Source organism: Phocoena phocoena, chromosome 4, assembly GCF_963924675.1.
Source record: "Phocoena phocoena chromosome 4, mPhoPho1.1, whole genome shotgun sequence".
In the NCBI taxonomy this organism is placed as follows: domain Eukaryota; kingdom Metazoa; phylum Chordata; class Mammalia; order Artiodactyla; family Phocoenidae; genus Phocoena; species Phocoena phocoena.
The window spans coordinates 6,472,469-6,499,321 of record NC_089222.1 but is presented as its reverse complement, the minus strand read 5'-3'; positions in this window follow the sequence as shown (position 1 = coordinate 6,499,321).

The window sequence follows — 26,853 nt, the reverse complement described above, 5'->3', positions numbered from 1 at the left end:
TTACTGTGAGATGTCTCATGGACCCATTTAGACATGATTCAAGTGCCATTTGAACAAGACCGTTTCATAAGAAACCACCACTATCAGTTTCATGTATATCCCATCGGCATGAAGAAGGCATTAATATGTATAAAACAGAAAATACAGAGTATTCTGTGTGTTTTTATAGAAGAATGTATCGTACTGTGCAAAGATTTCTCTTTTGCTTTCGTTATCCAATAATAGTTTTTGCATGGGGTCCTTTAACTGAACTTCCCTCTTAACTGCCGTATAATATTGCACTACATGAATGGACATGTAAGTGATTTTCATGTTTACACTATTATAAACAGCCCTGTATGAAACATTTCAATGTTCTCATGTAAACAAATTATTGTCTAGATAGATACCAAGAATTGTAATTACTGGGTCACGGATACACTTCTATTTGCTTTCTAGAAGATTTAAATATTTTAGCTATAACACAGCATATCTGTTATATTGCATTTTGTTAATAAGCAGTAAATTATTTGCAGCTATATATTAAAGCAGTTATTTCTTAAACTCCTTTGAAGTGCTTCTCTGCGTTATGCAGAGAATCCTTTGGAATACCACGCTTATTTAGGTTCATACACACCCTAAAGATATTTTGTATGAAGAACTCCATCTATTTGGAGAGCAGAGGGCTAGGACAAGACTTGCTGCCAAGAATAGTCCTCCTGTGATATCCTACCAGAATGACAACAGGTGCCCCTGTTATTTTTCATCATTCAAACTCCTCTCAAATTTGTAAAACGTGTCAAGACAGCGACAGTTCGCTTGTCACAGATGACACTAACGAGAAATCAAATGATATGATAATTTACCTGATTGGATCAAAAAAATCATAAATAGGGAAAAAAAGTCCTGTTTCTCATATTCTTTCAGCACAAGGACTTTAGTGCTCTTGACTCCAAAGTGTCTGTTTTCATGAGTGATTTCAGCCAAACTGCAGTGTCGTCTGAATGACAGAATGTGTGCTCAGGAGAGGATGTGCAGGATCCTGTTTATTGCCGTCTCTGGGATTAGATGCTTTGCTCTCTGCTACCTTTGCAGATGCTTCTTGTCTCTATTCTTAATATAGTTGTTTAGCATTGAGCAAAGTTATATCATCATAACCCCTCATATTAGGCGCAGGGCTGTAATCTTGAAACGGTGTAGGCTTTTGTGTATTAGCTGATCAGCTCTAAACCAACCTTTCTTCAGAGGCAGGAAGCTATTAAGATGAATTTATTAACTGAAGTATCAAGTCCTTCACACACACTCTAAATACAACACTTGGCTCACAGGTGCTGTAACACACAGAAGCACTTCAGTGAAAAAAAAGTCACACGGTTTAAGAATCACTAAACATAAAACGAATAGCTGTCTCTGAGCCACTGGGTGCTGCATTTAAAAGGGCCCCAGAGGGTCCTCATTTGGAAAGTTGCTTACAGACTTTAGTGTCAAAGAATCATGAATACAGGAGCCTTTAGTTGGTTTCATAATGTGATCCCTTTGCTCTTAAAATGGACAGAGGGGATTTGAGGTGATCGTCTTTCTTCCTTCTTAATGTTTTCGCCTTTCAAGGGAAACAAAGCAGAAGTAGGTGAGCAAACCCTTCCCCATACTCCCCTTAACCCTTACATCAGTCTACTTTGCTTTGACCAAATTGGCATTCCCTGGCAGTCCAGTGGTTAGGACTCCGTGCTTTCACTGCCAGGGCCCAGGTTCGATCCCTGGTCAGGGAAATAAGATCCTACAAGCTGGGTGGCGTGGCCAAAAAATAAATAAATAAATAAAATAAAGCTAATAAATGATCTTTAAAAATGTAAAAATGTGATGGCTGTGCAAGTAACGTGTAAATCAAACCATGGAAAGTGCTTCAAACGGGCTTCAACCGCAGAGTTCTTTCAAGGCTCCAGAAGTATAAACATCACTATAGCGGAGGAATTTTGCTGCTCCAGATGTGATCTGAAACAGCAGCATCAGCCTCACCTGTGAGCTTGTTAGACCTCCAGAAGCTCTGGCCCCATTCCAGAATTCCTAAATCAGGATTTGCCCTTTAACAAGATCCCCTGATTCTCATATATTAAAGTTTGAGAAACATAGCTCTATACCATGGAATCGGGAAGAATTTTGTTTTTAATTTTTGTTGGACCAAGTACATGAGCAGTGACAACACTGCGTTTTGCTTTGCCAATTATGTGGACTTTTAAAATAAAAGGCACAGTTACTTGGAAACTTTCCCAGTTTCTCCACTTTGTCCTCAAAAAAAGTGTGCAGGGGCCTTTAGGTGAAGGTAAAGAGTGATTAGGAAAACGTGCTTATAGTGTTTACATTTAGAATATTTACTTTGAAGAATGGGGCTTCCCTGGTGGCGCAGTGGTTGAGAGTCCGCCTGCCGATGCAGGGGACGCGGGTTCGTGCCCCGGTCCGGGAGGATCCCACATGCCGCGGAGCGGCCGGGCCCGTGAGCCCTGGCCGCTGAGCCTGCGCGTCCGGAGCCTGTGCTCCGCAACGGGAGAGGCCACGGCAGTGAGAGGCCCGCGTACCGCAACAAAAAACAAAAAGAATGGAGTACAGTTGAACAGTTCTCACTATCTAACAGAACACTCCTTTAAAGATTCTTCTGGAATAATATTATTTATGATTATTTGGAGGTGACAGACTTATGCTATGTCTCCTACCACATTAAAAAAATGTCATGAGAAAACACCACACATCATTTATGGGTTAGTCTGTATGTGTAAAAGATCATTATCTCACCCTTTTGTCTAGATTTATGACAATGTGTTAGCAGTCTGTCTTCCCAACAAGACCTCTACTTTTTAATTTTATAATCATTTTTTCTACAAGAATTAATCCATGGGGGAAAAGTCAAATTGATTTTAAAGCTAGAAACATGTATTAGTATCATTTCAAATAATTTTTTTAATCTTTAGAAATACACTAATGGAGTTTGGGATTGACATGTACACACTGCTATATTTAAAATGGATAAGCAACAAGAACCTACTGTATAGCACAGGGAACTCTGCTCAGTATTATGTAGCAACCTAAATGGGAAAGGAATTTGAAAAAGAATAGATCAATTTATCTGTATAACTGAATCACTTTGCTGTACACCTGAAACTAACACAACACTGTAAATCAACTATACTCTAATATAAAATAAAAAGTTAAAAAAATATACTAACAAACTCCTTTTTCCTCCATGAAACGAAAAATAAACCTTTTCTAATGAGACAATATCTAGCCAAACTGACCATGTCACTTACATACTCTAAATCTTCATTTTCCTATCTATAGAACAAGACGGTTTTATCTGACCATGAGGTTTTATAATATATATTCAGATATAAAAAAATTATGATTATATGATTCTACCATTTATTTTCACTCATGCTATTTCATGATATGAAGGAACACATACAGCTTAGCAGACTTTGCCAAGATCCCTGAAACCTGAAAAGGTGCAAGTTTAAATAAATTTACTAGAAATGATGAGAAAAATGGGTTGTAGTGATACACGATGCTTTCTGCAGAGCAAAATAGAGCATATTGACTAAAGAAATGAAGGTCATTTCATTTTGATTGAATTTCATCAAATTGTTGCACCCATAAGGGTAGAATTTATATATGTGGAAACCATGATTGTTTATTGAAGCAATGCATTTCTAGCACCATCTTTGAGGTGCTCTCAGAAGCTAATGTAGGCTGAACCACAGGTAAGAACAATCGGTCTCAGATGGAGACGTGCTATGCCATCTCATCCATTTCCCAATCCTCAGCAGGAAATCATAGCTACGAAGTCAAATTTCTTGTCTTTCAAAGGGAATCAATTCATGCATGATTTTATGGTATCCTTAGTGCATGTCAATGGGTGACGCTAAGACTTTCAGTGTTGGTGTGTAACACAAGACACACAGTCATGATGCAGGGGGTCCACAGAGGGGTAAGGAAAACTGAGGGTTGGTTACCTGATTGCTCGCTACTGTTTTGCAAGAAAAAAATTAAGATTACTAAATTAAACACTTAGTACAACTATCACTGTGAATTCTATTTCATATTATTTGGGAAAAATACAATTTACCCATGCAAAACTGACCCTGTCCTTTGTATATGTACAGGCAGGCTATAAGTTATGAACACAGTGTTCTAAAAACGACCTTTTGAAGTTGGTTGTTTGGACCCTGAGATTTATTTTCCATAGAAGTAGTGCTTTATAGGATAATTTTATTCCCTGGTCAAATTAGAAAATCCTTTTCAACCCAGAATGTTTCTAAACTGAAACTATCAGGCATTTGGTACAGTGTGCCTTGAAAATCAGTAGACGACTCTGAAAGTAGCTTTGCCAAAGCAAAAAAATTCCTTTATTGCTGTTGCAGAGTTTCCCTTCTAATGTCTTCAGTTCGTATCTCTGTTCCTAACCCATAGTTATCCCCTGGAAGAGTTTCACAGCCTTAACCCCGTTATTAAGCTGGATCTTGATCCTGGCTTGTGGTGTTTTGGAGCCAGCTTGTACTGGTTCACAAGAGCTAATGTTTAAAATTTTCAGGAACTTTTGCATTCCAGTTAGTCAACATAGCCAATATTAAAAAATATATATTACAGATGCTTACAATTAAATGATATTAAAAACAAAGGTAATAAATGGTTGGAACTCATCAGTTCTTCATTATTTTACTACATTTTACTAGTGTCTATTCTCTTGAGGTTGTTGATGTGTATTGTTGTCTGCATAGTGGAAATACTATGCAATGGTGTGGCCCTGTGCATCTCGTTCCAACTTCAGGGCCAGCCACAACATGTTGGTAGCTTGAAATCAACCATGGTGGGAAACATACACTGTGGACATCAGCAAACACTACAAATCAAGGATGGGTATCTTTGATTATTGACTGATAGACGAGAGAGAGAGAGAGATTTTAAAGAATTAGTTCACATGATTGTGGAGGCTTGGTAAGCCCAAAGTCTACACGGTAGGTGGGCAGTCTGGAGATCCAGGGAAGAGTCCAAAAGAAGCAGCCTGGCAGAATTTCTCCTAGCTTGGGAATGTCCGACTTTGTTCCTGTTAAGGCCTTCAACTGATTGGATGAGTCCTTCCCACATTACAGAAGGTGATCTGCTTTACTCAAAGTCCACTGATTTAAATGATCATCTCATCCAAAAAAATCTTCATAGAAATATCCAGAATAATGTTAACCAACTATCTGGCTGCCGCGGCCCAGACAAGATGACACATAAGATTAACCATCACATACATACATACATGTTTTTGTGGTTTTTTTCCTTGAAGTGCCGTTTAAACATCAACCGGCACACACTGAATGACACCCATATCCTTGGGTTGTCCGCCTGTTTCATCACGCTGTTCAGCTTCCTACTTCTACTTCAAACATACAGCTGGCGGATGGATGAAGTTCCTCCCTTCTAGGGGTCATGGTACAGATGGGGCCGCACTCAGTTCACTGCACCATGACTATGGATATAGGATCTGGGTCTGGGTGGGATTGATGCTTGGAGGAGAGAAGGGAGAACCTTTATGCAGAAGTCAGCAACCTTTTGAGGTGAGCTGCCTGCATCTGACATCCTTTCACCCTCCTCTCTGAGCATCACCCTCTCTCACGATGTCCCTGTAACTAGCTCTGGCCTTTATCCTTTCTGAAGAAATGGAGCCTCTGGTGGAAGTGTGATCGATGACTCAGAAAAACCACAGCAATGTTTACAATTCTGAGCCTAGTCTTGCTAAATCATAGAATGCTTCCTTGTCTATATTGAATTAGCATGCCTCTATACAAAGAAATGGAAACATGGACAGCTGATATATATTTATGGAAATCCGTCTGGTTTACATTTGGCAAGGACCTTATGGTTGATGAGATCTGAGTTCAAATGCATGATTAGCATTGGCCCTGAATAAGCAAATCGAACAATGGGTTGCGTAGGTACTTTTTAATAGTTCTTCCTACATAATGGTATGAATTTAATCTTGAGCTGCGGTCATGACTGGACGCACCACGTCCCCATGGGTCCTCTTCTAGCATATCCTTTCATTTGTATGTGTGGGCCACCTGGCTAGAACGTCTGTCATCCCATTCCATGCCAGACTTTTACAAAAGACTTGGCAAGGGTTCCTTCCCCTCCTCACCTCTCCAAGTCTGTCCCTCTGGAAGCGGCATTTACTGATTTCTTTTTCTATGGATGTTTCAAGTTGCTCCGGTGTGCTCACAACTGTAAGAAAGAAATGGTCCCTGGCCTCTGGCGGGCTCACATAAAAACTGTATTTAGGGCAAACCTTTATGAGAACTTGGGTTGCTGCAGTTTGTAGATTCTCAACTGTGGAGGGGCAGTTTATTTCATGTACTGAAATGTCATGAAGGATGTTTAATTTTTGTGGATTTAGTCTTAAATATCAGAGAGTTTGTTGCTGGGTGTGCCCTTTAGCTATCTACGACCAGTAATTGATTCTAACATTTTGGAACTCCTTCAAGGAAACATAACTGTGCTGTTTAATGGCATAGTTTATAAAAAATGATTTTGTGGGATGAAGAGACAATACTTGTGGCTGGAGAACTTAGGAGAGCAAAAAACAACGTCAACAGCTAAAACCTTAGTCTTAGAAGTCGAGCAGATTGATAAATGCTTTATAAGGCATAAACATAAAAAGGAATTTTGTTTTAGTTTTTAAGAAACATTTTTATAACAGCTGCTGCATGTGGGGGACACAAAAAATGACAACACAGATGGTATTTGCTCTCCTGCAAATTGTTTAGGGGCAAAACTGTGATAAAAGCAAAAATAAAATAAGTTATATGAATAACAATCCTTCAGCAAGGGGAACAGGAAAATTATAAATTTTAAATCACCTAACAAAGTGGTTCAAACTTGTTCTGGGCTCTGATGATTTCTAAATAGCAACTGTATAGAGAAGATACTTCTAAGATGCCTACTACCCGTTCCTTTATCACTGACAACAATATACAGAATTGAAGAGAGGGGAAAAAAAGCATAACGAATAGATTGGTAAAATGATTTAAATTGTTGCTTTTAAAAAATTATAACCGAATGTTTCCAGATGGATGACATATTTCAACTGAAAGCATATTAATACATTATAAAATAACAGGCATTTCGTGAAGAAAATTACATCACAATGAAAAAAATTACTCTTAAAATAAAATGATGAAATGATTAAGAACTTACTTCCATTTCATTTTTTCCTTTTATTCAAACTCAGTAATTACTCCTTCTCTTTTTTGGAGAGATCTTCTCTTCAATGCTTTTCATTCCAGGTAATCCTCCCTCCATTGTCTAGATTGTAAAATTTTTGTATCAAGGATAATAGTTCGAAATTGCCTAGCTTCAGAAATGTTCATTAGGTAGTAAAATAATGATCTGGAATTGAGGAAAGTGAGCTAGTGTGGACCTTTAGATTTGGAAGTGATTAGTGAAAAAAACTTTTATATTGGGTTAGATTGTAAAGGGAAAGGGAGAAAAAAAAGGTGTCAAGGAAGAAACCTGGGGACGACAAACATTTAATGACGGATAGAGGAAGAGGAGCTTTTGGAAGGAGATGGAAAAGATAAGAGGAAGGAGAAGATAAGAAGGCAGGGAACACGGGGAGAGTTTTAAGGAGGAAGGGGATGTTCACAGTGGTTCACTGAGGTTCAAAAAGGCCACAGGGTGGTCAGTACTGAGAACTGAACATTGGATGAAGCAATAAAGAGTTTAGCTGTAATTTCTTCAAAGACACTTTTCAGTGTTGCTGTGGAAACAGAAGATAGAGCTGAGGACTGAGAAGTACGTGGAGACCAATGGAAACAACACATCTAGCTACTTTTTTCAGGACAGTTGGCTGAAATGGAAAACGATATAACATGCAAGGGCAGGTAGGTAAGGTGACGGAAGTTGAAGATAAATGGTAACAGGTTATTAAAGCTGGACTTGTTTTCAATATCATCTAAGACCTCAAATTGATAGCAAAATAATAGGGGAGAGAATTTTCCCAAAGTGAGATGCCAGTTCCCCTAAGCTGGGGTACCAAGGCAGTGGCAGATGGCCAGGTCTGCGGCTCCTACCTGACCTCCCATCTCCAGCCAAATACCTGTTCAAAAGGGACTTGCAGGATGGCATCGGAAAAATGACTCTACTCTACTCTTTACCTTCCACGCCAGTAAAAGAGGCTGGACGCGCAGAGTAACTTAGGAAACAGATGAGATAGAGTAGATAGTATGAGTGCCCTTGATATCGGGTGAGAGACACAGGAAGGACACTTCTCAGAGACCTTGAGAAGAGCAACTGTGGGGACCCAGTAGACAAGCATCTGACACTGAAAGTAGCCTACAGAGAAGCAAGTAGCTGAGGAACCAAGCAGAATGTCTGAAACACCTACAGCCCCTCTGATATCGGGGGTGGGGCAAAGAATGAAGATTTTTTTTTTTCTCATGTCACCCTGCGTGTTCAGTTCCTAGGGCTGCCATAACAAAGACCACAGACTGAGTGGCTAAAACGACAGAAGTTTATCATCTCACATTTCTGGAGGCTAGAAGTCTGTGATGAAGGTGTCCTTGTAGGACACCAGGGAAGGATCTGCTCCAGGCCTCTCTCTTAGCTCTTCTGGGGGTACTGGGGTGTGTGGTAGCATAAGTCTTCATGTGGCAACTGTGTGTGTGTGTGTGATTGTGTCTGAATTCTCCCCACCCCCTTTTTTTGGTTTTTGTTTTTGGGGATTTTTGTGTGTTTCAAAAAAATTTTTTATTGAAATATAGTTGATTTACAATGTTGCATTAGTTTCAGGTGTACAGCAAAGTGATTCCGTTTTATATATATATTACAAGATATAGAGTGTAATTCCCTGTGCTATACAGTAGGTCCTTGTTGGTTATCTATTTTATATACAGTAGTGTGCATATTATCATCCCAAATTCCTAATTTATCATCCCCCTTTCTTCTTTGGTAATGTAAGTTTGTTTTCCTCCTTTTTAATGAAGACATGAGTCATGTTGGATTAGGGTCCACCCTAATGACTTCATTTAACTTGAATACCTCTTTAAAGAAGTATCTCCAAATAAGGTCACATTCTGATGTGCTGGGGGTTAGAACGCTGATGTATTTTTTGGGGGGGTAAGGGGACACAGTCAACCCATAATACCTGGTGAGACCTAATTTTTGAATATACAGATTATATTATAACCGAAAGTGGGGTCCAGCTGCTCGCCACTCAAAAGCCAATAAAGAGGCAAGGTTGGTGGAAAGGAAAGTTTGCTTTATTTTGGAGGCCAGCAACCGGGGGGAGGGTGGAGTCCTGTCCAAAGGCCTTCTCCCCCTCCCCTGACAATCAGGGCGTAAGATCTTTTATAGACAGAGGGAGGGGGCTACATGCAGAAACAGCACAGTCACCTCTGATAGTCATCTTGAAATTTATCATGAGGTTGTCTGACCAATATCATCTTGATTGTTTTAAGCACAATTAATCTTTAGTTCCAGGGCTGGTTTCTTCCCATTTCTTTGAGGCCATTTCTCGGAATTGTGGCAGCTTATGTCATGGCTACAGCCTGGTCATTGTGTCGTTAACGTCTTCCACCTGATGGGGGTTTTAGTATCTACAAGACAGCTCACAGGACACAGCTCAGAATATTATCTCTAGCCCTTGAGGAGGAACTAAAGGTCCTTGACTCTGCTTAATGACTAAACTATTATTATTTAGTTTTGTTGGACTGTTCTCCTTTGTTTCTGCATTTTCTCACTTCTCTGATTAAACTTATTCTTTGGCTAAAGTTTCTACAAAGACAAAAGGCAGGCGGAGGAGGACATGGCGGGCAAGGGCCATAGGGTCCTGCTCCATTTCAGTATACGCAAGAGAAGGAAAAATTGATGTGTAGCAGAAAGGAAAGGATTTTAAGTTCATAGATAGGCCTCAAAGTAGGAAAAAAGTCTTTAAGATTAGAAAGAAGTAGGAAAGAAAGAATGGTGGTGGGCTCAGGTGGGCATAAGAAAAGGGGTGAGGGGCACAAGCGAGTCTAAGGAAACATCAATTGCTGTAATCTTTGAGGATAAGAGGGAGAGTGAAGTTGGTGGCGGTGCGGGGGTGGGACGGGGGCGGGTGGCTCAAGTTTTCAAGGGGAGGGAGCAGCAGGAAAGTTGCTGATGGGAGGAGTAGTGGGAAAGGGAAAGCAAAATAAAGATTGACTCTTGGTATCCAGAGGCCAAAAGAGAAGAGAAACCGTGACCTTGCAGTGGCCTCAAACCATACTGTTTGTGTGATTTTGTTTTTGTGTTGACTTTTTGTCCCCAGCAGCACTTAAGTGTTTGAGAGGGGGAAGAGACAAAGTGAGTTTTTGAAGCAGCAGAACAGAGCTGCAAACCAACTTGCAGTTGGACAGATATAGGTGTGAATTTCGTCTCTGACACTTACTATGCAGCCACTTTGCAGACTTTCTAAAAAGTTAGGTTTCCCTGGTTTGGAAGATGGTTAAACTAATACTTCCTTTACAAACGTTTATGAAAAATAGATAAAATAATAGAGGAAAGCATTGATCTGTTATACTCCTTGGCACACAGTAGGTACTCAATTAATAGTAGATATTTTTATTATTGCTCTTTTTTTGTTTTTTTTATTTTTTTTAATATGTATTTATTTGCAGTATGCAGGCCTCTCACCACTGTGGCCTCTCCCGTTGTGGAGCACAGGCTCCGGACGCGAAGGCCCAGTGGCCATGGCTCGCGGGCCCATCCGCTCTGCACCATGTGGGATCTTCCCGGACCGGGGCACGAACCCGTGTACCCTGCATCGGCAGGCGGACTCTCAACCACTGCGCCACGAGGGAAGCCCTGGTCTGTTTTCAGTGTTAAGATTCTCATCATCGTCGTCATCCTCACCATCATTTTTCAGATTTGGAAGTTTGGTGGGTGATTCGGGTAAAAGGATAGAAAGGAGTTCAGTATGTTTTTTATTAGTTTGTTGCTCTTGTAACAAATTACCAAAGCCTTAGCTGCTTGAAACAACACATGTTTATCACCTCATTGTTTCCATGGGTCCAGAGCCCAGGCATGCTTACTGAGTCTTCTGTTCAGGGTCTCACAAGGCTGTGATCAAGATGTTGGCTGGGATGCATTCTCATCTGGGGCTCAACTGGGAAAGAAGCCACTTCCAAGCTCAAGCAGGCTGTTTGCAGAATTCATTTCCTTGAGGCTGCATGGCTTAGGGCCCTAGCCTCCCACAGGTCCAGAGACCACCCAGAGCTCTTTAACCACGTGGCCCTCGTCAACATGACTACTTACATCGTTAAGCCCATAAGGAGAATCTCTAGCTCCATTCTGCTATGATGGAGTCTTAGAGAACATAACATACTCCAGAAGTGACAGCTCATTCAGTCACATTCTACGGTTAGGAGAAAGTCACAGGTCCTATTCACACTCCAGTGGAAGGACTTACACAAAGGTGAGGACACCAGGAGAAAAGAATTGTTGGAGGTCACATTAGGGTCCATCTACCACAGCTGCCTCAGGGAGTCCTCAGTGAGTAACCAGTTCAGAACATTGATTGACTTGATATGTCTCTTCCCTCATTCTCTAATAATTATTAATAAATATCTCCACTTACTGCTGACCACGAATCGCATTAGCTGTATTTGTCAAGGTGGTAGAAAAAACATGATTTAAATGGTACTTATAACACCTTCTATTAAAAACAAAACCAAAAATAACCAAACACAGAATGATCTATCAAGATATGCTCATAAGTCAAAAAAAAGTCCTTTCCAAAACAAAAAAATTGTCTTCAAAGAATAAAAATTATGCTTCAATGAGGCCAATATGCAGATAAAACAGAAAATTAGTGTTCTCTTATTTAATCTTATCATCTTGGGCTGTTTCTGGAGAAAGTTCTTCAACACTGTTCATAGGTAATGATAAACATTAAATGGAAATCAATTAGGAATGTCTAAGGGTAAGGCCCTTTGCCAGTATTAAGTGTATGGTATTCTAACTCTCCTGCAAAAAAAGCATAGGGCAGTGAATTGGAGACATGGGTAGGGAAGGAAGAGAAAAATCCATTTGAGACCTTGAAACACAAATTCTAAGAAAGGGTATGACTGAGTTCAAATGTCCTTTCCTCAGAAGGGTCTCCCCAACCATCCTGATTAAAATACCTCCCCAGATTTCATGTTTCAATCCCTTACCCTATTTTTCCTGAAAGTCCATATCACGACCAGACACTGTATTATGCAGTGGTTTATTATCTTTCCTTTTAACTAGAAGGTAAATGATACAAGCATGGGTTTTGTCTGTTTCACCTGTATGTATCTAGTGCTTAGAAGAGAGCCTAACACACAGGAAACATAAATGTTCACTGAAGAAATGAATTCTATGACTTCACAGCAACAGCAAATATCCAGCTAATGTTCTACCAAGTGGCTGAATCAGTTTGAAATAAAGTTGAGAGGCCTTGAAATTTCCTAATTATCTGAGATACAAATTAACAAGGTTGTATTCTACTATCAGTATTACAAAATGGTATATGTGTTAAAATTCTGAAGACACAGTAAGTTTTTGTTAACTTTAAATCGATACTAATTCCCCAAATTCAGCAATGCATAGAAGGATTATCTGTCACAGATGTGATTTAGCAAAGGTCCACTCTGTCAACTTAATAGCCTTTTGAAATAGAGATCTAAGCTGATCACAACATACTAAATCAAAAGAATACTATCAACAACAACAACAACGATATAGATCTCCATGTGTACATGCAAAACATCCATTTTAATTCAACTGTAGCATATACGGTATCTACTCATTTCAAGGGCGACTAAAATTTACTTTAAAAATTAAGTACCAATACCTGTTTCATGGGGTAGGAGGCATTCTGAATGAAAACATGACTAAACGTAGTGGAAATTAAAACACATAGGATGGTACTTTATTTTAAAAATGGAAATGGAAGAAGCTAAGTTTTTAGAGTGTAAGAGAGATGCTTGCCTGAATTTCTCAGACCCTGTAATTTACACCCTTGAAAACCTATTGTGTCAGGGATATGCTGGTTCAGCATAGAAACCTCAGGGGGAAAACAACAGTAAATGACTGCCTCAGGGTTGCCAAATAAATTCCTCAAGGAATCTCTAAGGATGTAGCAATCCAGAAAAATCATTCTCAAAATGCACTCCTATATTTCACTCGATATTGCTGCGCCAAATAAACTTGTTTGTCCTTTACTCTCATTAGATTTAAAACTAGTATTATTCTTACTGATTTACTTAGGTAAAACTGTTGTGAAAATAAGCATGTCTTCTTTCAAAATACACGTGAAGAAATATCAAGATTAAGATGTATTGGTTTTCTTCCACAAGTCCTATTTACATTCAAAGGAATGAAACATAGGTCTTTAATGGATTTTAAATTTAAATTAAATTAAATTTAAAAGACACTGACTTTCTCCATCAACTTTCCTACTCTTTTTTACATCAACGGGTCCATGACCCTCTGAAGTTAATTTCCAAAAACTATTTATTTGTACAGCAAGATAAAGTCCAGAAGTGAAAATCAGTGTTTTTCTAACCATGGCTTGTGACCAATTTGTGGATCGGGAAATCAATTTAGTGTTTCATGTCTTACAAAATGAAGGAGAGTAGAATCGAATGCAAAGGATCCGAGTAAATCACATGTTGTCAAGATAAGTATTTTTTGAAAATGTTTTTATTGTGTGTATCTACATTTGGTCTCCTGTAAAATGTGCTTTTTAGAAGAGATTCCAAACATAAGTTTGAAAAACACTGGAACAGAGAAGAGAATGGAATTTAGATGCAAAGAGGCCTAGCCTGAATGCTGGCTCTAACACTCCCTGTCTGACATTGAGTAAGTAACCTCTGGGAGCCTCAAATTTCTCATTGAAGATGATGGCGATAATTCCAGGTGATGAAATGGAAAAATACTGGTAGATTTAGAACCACCTTGAACATGAGACAGAGCAAATTCGACTGGCATTGTATCTCATCCACACCTGCTTTTATCACAGCGATACCTCATTCCAAACGTGAATTGCTTATTTATGGAAGCGAGGGAGATCAGGCACAAAATTTAAAACACTGGTAAAAATACCAACAAACAAAAAAGGTGTCTTGCACATGGCAGCCAGCCAACTGAGTCCTAATTGGTACCCAGGTCATCAACCCGTCTTCCTGTGCTGGACTGTGGTCTGGGAGCTGGCACATGAAATATACACCGTTGAGTCAGGATCTCCATGAACAACATTTTAAAAGGCTAAACAATAAATAACTTAGCATTTATGTGAAATATAAAACGCTTTAAATGTTGAATGGGTCCTCAGATAATTTACCTCCTTGAAAGTTTTTCCACTGAGCTCATTCAAATTAGTTACCTTGGGAATTCCATCTGAAATTATAATGTGCCCAGAGAGAGAGCCTCGGTAGTGGCCCAAAGGTTGAAAGTTGCTTTATAAAAAGAACTTTGATATTGAGAGCTGGTAACAATTAGAATTCCAGTTGTTGGCTCTAGAACTTGGAGAATTAAAGAGACATTCTACATTTTATCAGAGCCACTGTTATAAATTTTAGTACCTGGGTTTAGGCAATCATCAGTTTCTACTCTGTGCAGATTTCTGATAAGAACATCACCTGAGATAGAATATATTTTTTTAATTTTATCATCCAAAAAGAAAATAATTTTGATTGTACAGGCTGTAGATCAATCTAAAGATAATCACTGCCTTAGATAATTTACAAAAGCAACTTTTTAATATATTTGAAACTTTCAGCTAGACTTGGTTCTGGACTTAGTTCTGAAAGATCCAATGATAGAATATTTGTATATGTGTCTCTAGGCAGTTAGACATGTGTTTCACATTTCTTAAAACCTCTAACATTTTTGAACTTGCATATTTGTGTATATCAAATCATATTTTAAAATTGCCTTAATCTAGATAATTTCTGATTTATTTCCCCTTGAACAATATAACAAGACAGACACAGCTTTATATCCATACTAATTAAAATGAAAAAATTCAGGCCTCTAAGTTAATAATGAAACATTCCAAATATCATTAATAATGACTTAAGAACTAGTATGTCATAATTGGTCGCTTCAACTAATATCATGGCTTGGAAAACATGCTTTTAAAATAAAAAGTTGAAAGATTATGCTGTTATAAATGCAAAGAAAAATTGTTGGACCAATGTTTCAAGCCCATGATTTTTGGATTTCCTATTTTTTTCCCATTTGTTCTCTCCCTTTTCTATAACATAACTTGTCTTTGTGTTAAAAACAGACTCAGAGGTTTATCGGATTTCTTTTAGGATTACAGAGTAGTTTAGTTATTACTTTAGAACTGCCAAACTCATTTTATTTTAAATGTAAAGGTCTACTTTATAATTATTTTCAAATAATACAGCTTGTGAATGATAATAATTCTCTAAATCTATGGTATATGGGCTCCCTCCAGTGGCTAATTTAGCATCCACAAATCTTTCGAAGTGGTCATTTTAAACCACTAAGCTTGTTTAAGCAACGATCAGCTACAGTTTCAAACTCTCTGAGTTTAAATCTTGGAACGGTAAGTATCAGGTGAGCGTGTAACCATAAACGGTTCCTCTGTTTATTCATTTAACAAAAAATAGCGAAGCTTAAAAATATATGCCAGGCATCATGCCCCCCTCTGGAGATTCAATATATGAGGCAGCCTCTCTCTAGGAGCTCAATTTAAAGGGGTGACACAGATGTGTACAAACGGTGAAAAGCGCCCCCTAACAAAACCCAGTGAAGTGAGCACACTTATTATGGTGGCAAAAGCAGAGTGGAGCAGAGCCCCCAGAGAGGAAGTGAGTTATCCGGGCAGGTAGACCAGGGAAGACTTCTCAATGGATATGTGGTTTGGAAGGTAGGACATTCCAGACGAAGAGAGCAAATAACACGTTCAAAGACCCGGATTCATACAATAGTTGAGAATATAGGGAAAATTAAGTATTTCTGTTTGATTGATTAGAGAATTCCCTTCCTTGGTAACTTGTAAGAGCTAAGGATTTATAGGAAGATGGGGATCTGAACGTGGAGCCACAAGATTCCCGTGACATAACTGGAAGATACTTTCTTGGTAGTTGCAACACTGAAGTGTTCTTTTGGTTTTTTTTTTTTTTTGCGGTACGCGGCCTCTCACTGCTGTGGCCTCTCCCGTTGCAGAGCACAGGCTCTGGACGCGCAGGCTCAGTGGCCATGGCCCACGGGCCCAGCCGCTCCGCGGCATGTGGGATCTTCCCGGACCGGGGCACGAACCCGTGTCCCCTGCATCGGCAGGCGGACTCTCAACCACTGTGCCACCAGGGAAGCCCTGAAGTGTTTTTAAAAAGGGAGTGAGGGACAGACTTCCATGTGGAAAAAGAGAAGTGTAGTGGTGGTGTGAGGGACAGATTACAACAGGGAGTGAAACCAAGTTCAGGGAGTTCAGCTTGGTCATCTTTAGGAAAATCAAACAAACAAAGGGTAAGAAGGAAGTGAACGCCAGAGATTGCAAGATGGAAATAAGCAGACAGAGTCAAGGGGTGTTAAGATCTTAGGTTATGGCAGAGAAATGAAAATATGTCTGTGATGTCTTCTAGAAGCCTGGTTTACACTGCATTCAAACTAATGTCCAATATGTAGAATTTCTAAAATTAAAAATTATGTCATTGGAAACTTATGTAATATCGTCAATGACAATTACATTAGCAAGCAAAATAGTTATTTGGACCATATTAAAATTAAATTGGGGACATGAGAAGGGGATTCCTCTCTTTAACACTGGGAATCATTCATGGTTCTGAGTTATCTCTGTTCCCAGGTCGATAAAAGAAATTTTGTGACACTTTGCATCTACTAGAAAGAATATTGAAGGAAACCGGGAAAAGGGAAGCTAGGGAAACCTGCAGTCCCAGCCCCTGAATGGTTTCTTCTACAAACATGTGGAGTTTGAGTGGGCAATAGCCAATCTTTGGTAAGCACTGCTGCTGAGATATATGTCACTCACAGCTGTCCCCAAACACCATAATTTGATAACCCTAACAGTGCAGATGACATCTTCCCAAAGCAGAAAGAAAAAAAAAAATCTATTTTTCACAGCCTCCCCCAATACTAAGACACATACATGTGAGTTGGGTTCTACAATCAGATGTCATACATGGGAGACTGTGATTTTAAACTGAGATATGAACAGGCAGCATGTCTTTGGAACCAAGGGCTATGGAAGCAGCTGCCCTTTGGGAGCCCCCTGATTAGGGTAGAGGTTGAGTGGTTTTAGAGCCAGCAACTGTGTAGTAGTTTTCTGATGCGATCAATAAGGCATGATTTTCACAGAGGCAGCAGCTCCTTCTTGGGAGTGGTGAGGTTTGGGGAGGTGTGTGACATGAAATAGGAAAATGTTCTTGACACTCACCCTAGAGTCTGTTTCTTTTATTTCTCCAATGCATTCTTTTTTTGAATTTTTAGAGAATTTTTTACTGGAGTATAGTTGCCTTACAACGTTGTGTTAGTTTCTGCTGTACAGCAAAGTGAATCAGCTATACGTATACATACATCCCCTCTTTTTTGGATTTCCTTCCCCTTTAGGTCCCCGCAGAGCACTGAGGACAGTTCCTTATGCTATAGCATAGGTTCTCATTAGTTATCTCTTTTAAACATAGTATCAATACTGTATATATGTCAATCTCCAACTCCCAATTCATCCCACCCTCCCCTTTCCCCCATGGTGTCCATGTGTTTGTGCTCTACATCTGTGTCTCTATTTCTGCTTTGCCGATAAGATCATCTATACCATTTTTCTAGATTTCACATACATGAATTAATATATGATATTTGTTTTTCTCTTTCTGACTTATTTCACTCTGTATGACAGACTCTAGGTCCATCCACATCTCTACAAATGACCCAATTTTGTTCCCTTTTATGGCTGAGTAATATTCCATTGTATATATGTGCCACATCTTCTTTATCCGTTCGTCTGTCGATAGGCATTTAGGTTGCTTCCATGTCCTGGCTATTGTGAATAGTGCTACAATGAACATTGGGGTGCATGTGTCTTTTTGAATTATGTTTTTTTCTGGGTATATGCCCAGTAGTGGGATTGCTGGCTCATATGGAGGTTCTATTTTTAGTTTTTTTAAGGAAACTCCACACTGTTCTCCACAGAGGCTGTATCAATTTACATTCCCACCTACAATGCAAGAGGGTTCCCTTTTCTCCACACCCTCTCCAGCATTTATTGTTTGTAGATATTTTGATGATGGCCATTCTGACCTGTGGAGGTGATACCTCATTGTAGTTTTGATTTGCATTTCTCTAATAATTAGTGATGTTGAGCATCTTTTCATGTGCCTCTTGGCCATCTGTATGTCTTCTTTGGAGAAATGTCTATTTAGGTCTTCTGCCCATTTTTTGATTGGGTTGTTTGGTTTTTTGATATTGAGCTGTCTGTATATTTTGGAGATTAATCCTTTGCTTCGTTTGCAAACATTTTCTCCCCTTCTGAGGGTTATCGTTTCGTTTTGTTTCTGGTTTACTTTGCTGTGCAAAAGCTTTTAAGTTTAATTGGGTGCAGTTTGTTTATTTTTGTTTTTATTCTCATTACTCTAGGAGGTGGGTCAAAAAGCTCTTGCTTAGATTTACGTCAAAGATTGTTCTGCCTACGCTTTCCTCTGAGAGTTTTATAGTGTCTGGCCTTACACTTAGGCCTTTGCTCCATTTTGAGTTTATTTTTGTCTATGGTGTTAGTTTAACCTAGACAGAGGGGAGTCTGTTGTCTGCAGTTAAGAATGTTGACCAGTACACAAGTATTGGCAGTCACTGAAAGCAGCGGAACTACTTCAATGACCATCCAAGGGCACAGGCAGAGCCCCACGAAGGCTGACTGATTAGACTTGCCACTTGGGGCTTTGCCAGTTTAGAGGTTTTAAATACCTGAATAAGGATGCTTAGACCAATGACTATAACGGTGGTTCTCTTGGGGCTGCCACACGGTTATTTCAGACTACTCACGCTATTGTAAAACAGGCAAAAAGGGATTGATACATTGCCTGGGTGACTGATCTTGATTATTAAGTGGAAATAGAGTGCTTTACCACATTTAGGAAAGAAAAATATATATTGAACCCAGGAGATCTAATGTGTTTCTTTTGAGTATTTATAGTTTCATGTTCAGAAATCAGGGCTGCAGCAGCTCTCCTAATTTTCCTCCCTCCTTACTGTGTCAGGTATTTGTTTACTTATGCTATACTTAATTACCCTCTTGTTACCTGCCTCCCCCTTATGTTGTATACAGGATGTGCTGGTTGTAGCTAACTTTATAACTTATTTCCTAGACTTCAGAATATTGAGGTAGGATAGTCACCAAGCAGGAGGAGCCACGGACATCAAGCAGGGATTCTTGATCTGGAATTATGTGTCTACAACTTCATCTGTGGCCATCACGTTAGTTTAACTAGATCTGAGAGTTAAATCAACGGGAGAGGCCACAACAGTGAGAGGCCCGCGTACCGCAAAAAAAAAAAACAACAACAAAGTACAACTTTGCATTCCTCTAGAAGTTAAGTATTACTTTTGAGACCAATTATTTTAAAACTAAAAAAAGGAACAATGAGCAATAAAGAGATAAATTTCAGTGATGTTCAATCTCACAAAATGATTCATTATCACTGAACAGCAAAGACACCTGGGCACATAGTCGCTAATAAAACCCCCCTGAGATCTAGCCTAACGGCACTCCTCTCTACTAAAATAGCACATTGTAATGGAATTTTCCTAATATAGATATCTGAATGTGATTTCTGGAGCGTTTCATTTTCATTGCTATTGGAAGACAAACTTCGTCCATAAACACATAAAATGTTCATACATAAACTACTCCCAGATAACCTTTTCTGCATAGTTAAGAATTTGTAATTGCACTATCTCCAATCATAGCGCATACATCAGTTAGGATGCTTTAGCGCCAAGTAACACAAACCAACTAACGACTGCAAAAACAATAGGTGATTTTAACAAATAACAGGGGGCCTAATGGAAGCTCAGTTATGACAAGTTCCCTCCGATCTTACAGGCATTCCGTTCATGATGCGGGAGCTGCCACCACTCCAAACATCCCAGATGCAAAAGATAATGTCCAAAGAGAAAGAAGAAAGGAGACCTAACTCCTGTGCATCTCCAACTTTACTAGACAGGACTCTTCCTCTAGGGCAGTGATTCCCACTAGGAGAAGGGGGGTTTTGACGCCTGGGGGATAACAGCCACTACCTGGCGACATTTCCCGTTGTCCTGACTTGGTGGGGGGGTTGCGGTTACCAGAATCTAGTGAATAGAGGGCAGTTATGCATCCTACAATGTACAGGACAGCCAGTCTCGACAAAAAATTATCTGGCCCGAAATATCAATAGTGACAAGGTTGAGAAATATCAAATAGTGACAAGGTCCCAGGATTTCACTCACCTTCCCTGTTGGTTTGCCTTTGGATAAGTGAACAAAGTCAAGGTTCTATTAGCAATACATCAATAGTCTCTTCCACAAGGGAAACGAATCTATTAGATAGATGATTCTCAAACTTTAGAACATATAGGAGTTATCTGGAGGGCTTGTTAAACCCAGATTGCTGGACCCCATTCCCAGACATAGTGATTCAGTAGTTCTGAGGTGAAGGCTCAAAAATTTGCATTTCTAACAAGTTATATATTGGTGATGTTTAGCTATTGGTCCATATACCACACGCTGAGAACCACTGTGTTAGATTATGCCCCAGGAGATCGGGAATAAGCAGTCATCAGATTATGACACTGGACAACTAACTTAACCTCTCTGGGTTTCTGCTTTCTCACTAGTAAAACAGGCAAGTAACTAAAGGTATATTGCTTTATACAACTTGGTGAACTTAGACTCCTCTGTAACCAAATTTCCCATTGAAATGATGCGTCCCATCCCCCATGGCACTGGTTTTGCGTAATTGAAAATCAAAAAACTTGAAGGTTGTGTTTAAAATATAGTAAAATTTGAACAATATTAAAGAAAAAACAGACCAGCTGAAGTTCTTCTAAGTAGAATGTACTCCTCGATATCAGGCGAAGCAGCTGAACTTGTAGGGTTGGGCTACTGGTAAGGAAGGCTCTTTTCCCAGCCCTCTGGTCAGGTATAACATTTGAAAAATTGCACTAGGGGTCTGAACAGGTCTATTTACAAAACAAGAAATACACATTGCTAATGAGAAAACGTTCAACCTAACCAACAAAGAAATGCCAACTGAAAGAACCGCAAGATATATTTTCTATGCTTTGACAAAAAGGAAACAAGGAAAACACTGGATGTTGGTGAACAGGGGAAAATAACTGGGCCCATGCCTGACACTATTTAGCAAATGTCACTCTAGAACGACGACAGAATCAAATAAGAAAGACAAAGCAAATTATGGAAAATAAAAACAAACAGAAAATAAAATGAGATAGTTATTAGATTTATGGAAGAATGGTAGAGAATATTAGGCTGCTTCATGGTGATGATGTTGATGATGACATACCCTAGTTTATGAACACACTAAAAGAAAAAGGAAGAGATATTAGAAAAACATCCATTTAAATATATCAAGAAAGTGGGTAATATGCATACGATATAAGTGCTCATTTAGCTCTAAAGGGAAAATTACAAAACAATAGATAGAAAAATAATAAGAACTGACGAGTCACTCAAGATGAACCATAATATGGAACTAAGTCAAGAAAGTAAACTGAGAAAATAAAAACAGTAGTATTAAGGTAGGGTCACTGTGGTTGATATATTTAGGTACATATATACTGTGAAATAAAATTCACGTTTTATGGCAAGACAAGAAAAAAGTTAAACATGAAATTTTTTTCTCTGCCCTCTGGTCTCCTCTCTCCCCACACTGTGTGTTGTATATCTGCATTATGCATGGACCAAACCTCCCCTATTGGCAAAAATACTTGCTCAGCCATAAGGAGCAATATTTTCCTACAAGACAACTCCTTAAAGACAACTTCTTTCTTGATCTTGTAAGGGGCCACAATGACGCTTAGATCTGGATCTCTCTCTCTCTCTCTCCTAGATCTCTTTCTACTATAATTTTGGTGTCGCCCTTGGATGGCGATAATAAACATCATACCATTAAAGACTAACATTTATTGAGTAGCAAGTGCTGTGCTAAGAAAATTGCCTGCGTTATCCCATTTAATTCTCAGTATAGTCCTGTTATCTATTCCACTTGTAGATGATAAAATCAAGAGGATATGTCCAAGGTCACAGAACTCTTACAACCAGGTCGGCATGATTTCAAAGGCTACAAATAAACCACTTTCTCCTATTCTCTTTTTTAAAGTAACTTTTAATTTTCTTAATATGAGGAAAGAAAGGGGAATAAAAATCCAGAGGGAGAAACAAATTCTTCACTGATGGTCATCTTTGCAAGAGGGACTTTTCACTTTATTAGGGATTTGTTACTTTATTATGGATTAAGGACCCTGTGCGAAGGCCCTATATGCCTTGATTTAGCTCTTAATTTCCACCCTCACCTCCAAATCTTAACCTCTGGTTTAAATTTAAATCTTCATTATTAAATTTATCAATGGCTTACTCTCCAAAGTTTGGAGGAGTGTGAAAAGTGGGAATTAAAGTGGATTTTTTTATTACTAAAATATGTCTTTAGGAGAATAAGGTCAATGTCATTTCTTCAATCCCAGCTAGCATCAAAGAAGAATCAGAAAAAAAACACTCAACAAAATGTTATCCAATTGACATTAACAGTGGATAGAAAACCCTTTTCAACTTTAACAGAGATATATTAAACAGGCAACAGAGAGATCTAAAAAGTTGCAAGTGGTGATTTTACAATAGATCTTATAAATAAGAAAAATCCCCAGCATAGCTATTTGTTCCCTATCTCCTTGCAATAAGCACATGGACAGGAAAAGATAATCCCATCTTAATATTCACAACTGTCATTTATGTCCTCTCAAAAAGTATACTAAATAGCTGGCAATATATATACTAGGTAGTGATGTGCTAACAGTGCAAGTAAGATAATTACAGAGTGATACCAACAGCTGGCATGTATTACCTGCATCCCAGACACCAGGCCCTGGGCTACACACTTTAAAAAACATATTGCCATTTAGTCTCTCGACCTTCCTTTAAGGTACATCATTATCTCCATTTCACAGATAAGGAAAGTCATGGTTAAGAATGGTTAACTGATGGTTATGTGATGGGATGGTCTAGAATGGTTAGGTGACCTGTTGACTGCTGGAGTTAGGATGTTATCCCCTAACTATTTAGCTCCAAACCATATGTGCTCATCCAGCGTATAAAACTGCACAACAGACAGATTTCTAGAAAGTGGTGAGAGGGAAAAGCATTAGGACACAAGTTGGGAGAGAAAGGCCCAGGCTGACGAAGGTAGGAAGACTGATCACCGGTGAATGATCTTTGCGAAAGGGAGGAAGGCCTGGATGAGCCTACAGCGTGGTGTTAAAAGTGCCAAGTGGGTCTTCCCTGGTGGCGCAGGGGTTGAGAGTCCGCCTGCCGATGCAGGGGACGTGGGTTCGTGCCCCGGTCCGGGAAGATCCCACGTGCCGCGGAGCGGCTGGGCCCGTGAGCCATGGCTGCTGAGCCTGCGCGTCCGGAGCCTGTGCTCCGCAACGGGAGAGGCCGCAACAGTGAGAGGCCCGCCTACCGCAAAAAAAAAAAAAGCGCCCATTGTTCACGGGTGCCAGCTTCCAAGAATGGCAGCGTGCTCAGAGGTGTCCTTCAGAAGCAGGGTGACTCCCTCTCCAATGGGGGACAGGCTTTACTCTAAACTTCAATTTCCACCCTTCAAAAGAAGGGTGCCTGAGTCAAATCCAACACTGGACCTACATAATTTGACCCAAAGTTGCTTTTCTCCATGTCAAAGTATTTGTAGAAGCACCTAGTACCTATCTGCCTTTAAAATTGTATTCCATTCATTCCAAGTTCATTTTAAATTTAGTGCGAAACCTTTAAAGGGTGCACAACGTTGTGTATAGGTCGCAACAACTCATAGAGGCCTCAGACCATTGATCACTCAACGTGAAACAGCTTTTTATCTGACGGTAATAGATCTAGTTATCTGACTTTATGTTCTGCTCCTTCCTCATTTTAGAAAATGAAGTCATTTTCAATGAACAAGAAATGAAAGGAAGCAGAAATGAATGGAGTTTGGGAGTAAGAATGAGTGGAGGTTATTCAATCATCAACAGAATGATATCACTGAAGATTATTTTTCCTTGGGTTACTGTTTGTATTTATTTTTAATATTTTAGTTTTATTTTCTAGGAACCGAGGCAAAGGTGTCTGAAAGAAAATGACATTAAAAAAAAGATTTGTGATACAGTTATTTAATAGGAATAACTACCTGCTTTTTTTTTTTTTTTTTTTTTGCGGTACGCGGGCATCTCACTGTGGTGGCCTCTCCCGTTGCGGAGCACAGGCTCTGGACGCGTAGGCTCAGCGGCCATGGCTCACGGGTCCAGCCGCTCCGCGGCACGTGGGATCTTCCCGGACCGGGGCACGAACCCGCGTCTCCTGCATCGGCAGGCGGACTCTCAACCACTGCACCACCAGGGAAGCCCAGCTGCTTTATTTTTATAGAATTATAATGGTCTTTGTCCTTTAATTAGCTTCATCAATACAAGCCTGTTTCTTTAGTCTTTGAGACCATGACTCAAACTTCACTATTGGCCTAGCGGAAGAGTAATTTAGTTTCTGGTACGATGATTTGTAAGTAAACAAACTCGCCATGCTTGCTTTGCAAGCCTACACCTATAAAACGATTGCATCTGTCACACCATGACATGAGGTCTTGACACCATAAGATAAACTAAACCATCGTTATCTTCTAAAAAGGGACGATCCATTTTAATAACTAGTGATATGCACAAGCTCTTTAGCCTTCGGGCAGAAACTCATGGTTAGAAGGATGTGGGAAGGCATTTCCTCCTCTTTCAAATACAGCATCACAGAATTAGATGTGTGTGTGTGAGAAGGCATACCTCAAATAAGAACCACTGCCGGGGGCAAAATATAATATTTGATGCAATGATTCAGTCATTTAAAATAGGACCCAAGGTCCACTGTGTCACATTCACACCTGTGCTCTATTTTAAAAGATCCTCGATGTCTGCGAGGCTGGCTTAACTTCACCATCTCAGGCAGGCAATAGGCCAAGTGTCTAAGCAAGCATTCTATGAAAATCAAAATTGATGGCTGTACAGAACTTTGTGGGTCGATGGAATTTTTCTGTATTTTGATTGCGGTGGTGGTTACGTGGTTGTAAATGTTTCTCAAAATTCACTGAACCATACATTTAAAAGGAGCATGTTTCATTGTATGGAAATCACACCTCAGTAAAGTTGATTTAAAAAAATGACAGCTGTCTGTTTTGACCATGAACACATGCCTCTCGGGCAAAAGCAATAAAAGTCCATGAAGTCAGCTCTGGGTGCACACAAATAAAGATTAAATATAGCATTTAAGACCTGTGCAGTCATGAGCAGAAGGAATTCTTGGTGAGAAACTGGGGATGGTAATTAGAGATCTATTGGGAGCTTCATCTTACACTCAAAGACAAAAACCATCACTCAACACGTGCCTCTGGTATTTGCTTTTTCCTTTATCAAACCAATCAGAGTGTGTTAGCATGCTCAGTGGTTTCCAAAATTTATATCCCCATATATGCACATTAACTAGGAAGAGTGCATCTTCTTGTTCTTTCAAGAAAATAAAATGTAGCACACTTCTCTGGGATTACTGAAAATATATCTAAGATGTATCATTCTGTAGGCTAATTTCCTAAATGCGTAATAATGTATATACTAAGAGGCAACACCTAGTCCTAGACACGACCTTGATTGTGTGACCTTGGCAAAAGTCCTATCATCTCCCTGGAGCTATCTCTAATTTTGCTTCTATAAAATGAAGGGGCTAGCCCAGATAATGCCTGATGACATAGAACAACATAAATCATACTTAGCTCATGGATTAGAAGCTCTATTCTTATTAACTGAAAATTTTCTCTTTTTATTATTACCTAACACCTTCTTTTCTTTTGTCGTACTAGATTTGGAGAAAGGAACAGTGCTAATGAAACAATGAGAAAAAAATTTTTAGTTATCTCAGTGAGACACAGAGTAAACACTCTAAAGATACTAATTTCTTTCCAGTAGACTGGATTTGGTAGAAGGAATGTTCTAGAAGTTGAGGTTGTCGGGAAAACATTAGGAAGAAAAAGAACATTATTGAGGAGGGAAAAATAAAAAGGAAATGAAGTTATGATTCATCTCTAATATTTTAACAAAAGATGTATACTAGATTAAAATATCTTCCATTGGAAGAAGTCAAACCCATCTTTGACTTTTATGGAAATAACCATGTTTTCGAAATTATGACATTAGAGAATCTTGGATTTACAAAGGAATTTGATCATCTATACCAGTTTCCCCACTCAAGGTCAGAGAGTGGCCCAGTATTTTAAGATAAAATACAAAAATAATTAACCTGTCTTGATTATACTACTTTTGTAAAGGCAAAGGCATAAAAACAACTTCACGTAGCTGTTACTTTGCATGTTTAAGCCAAGCTGTGATTAATATTTTAGAGATAAATATTCACAGATAACAGCAGGGTCTTCTCTCATCACGTAAAGGTTAAATTTTGTCCAAGGTTGCATTTATTCCCATTTATTCCCATACTTTAATGGTCAGCATCAGGCAATCTTTCTCACTTTCAAATCAGGGCACACTTCACAACCTAAGAAGAGCTGACAGAATAATGGATTTGCCCAGGGAATCTAAACCCCTCAGA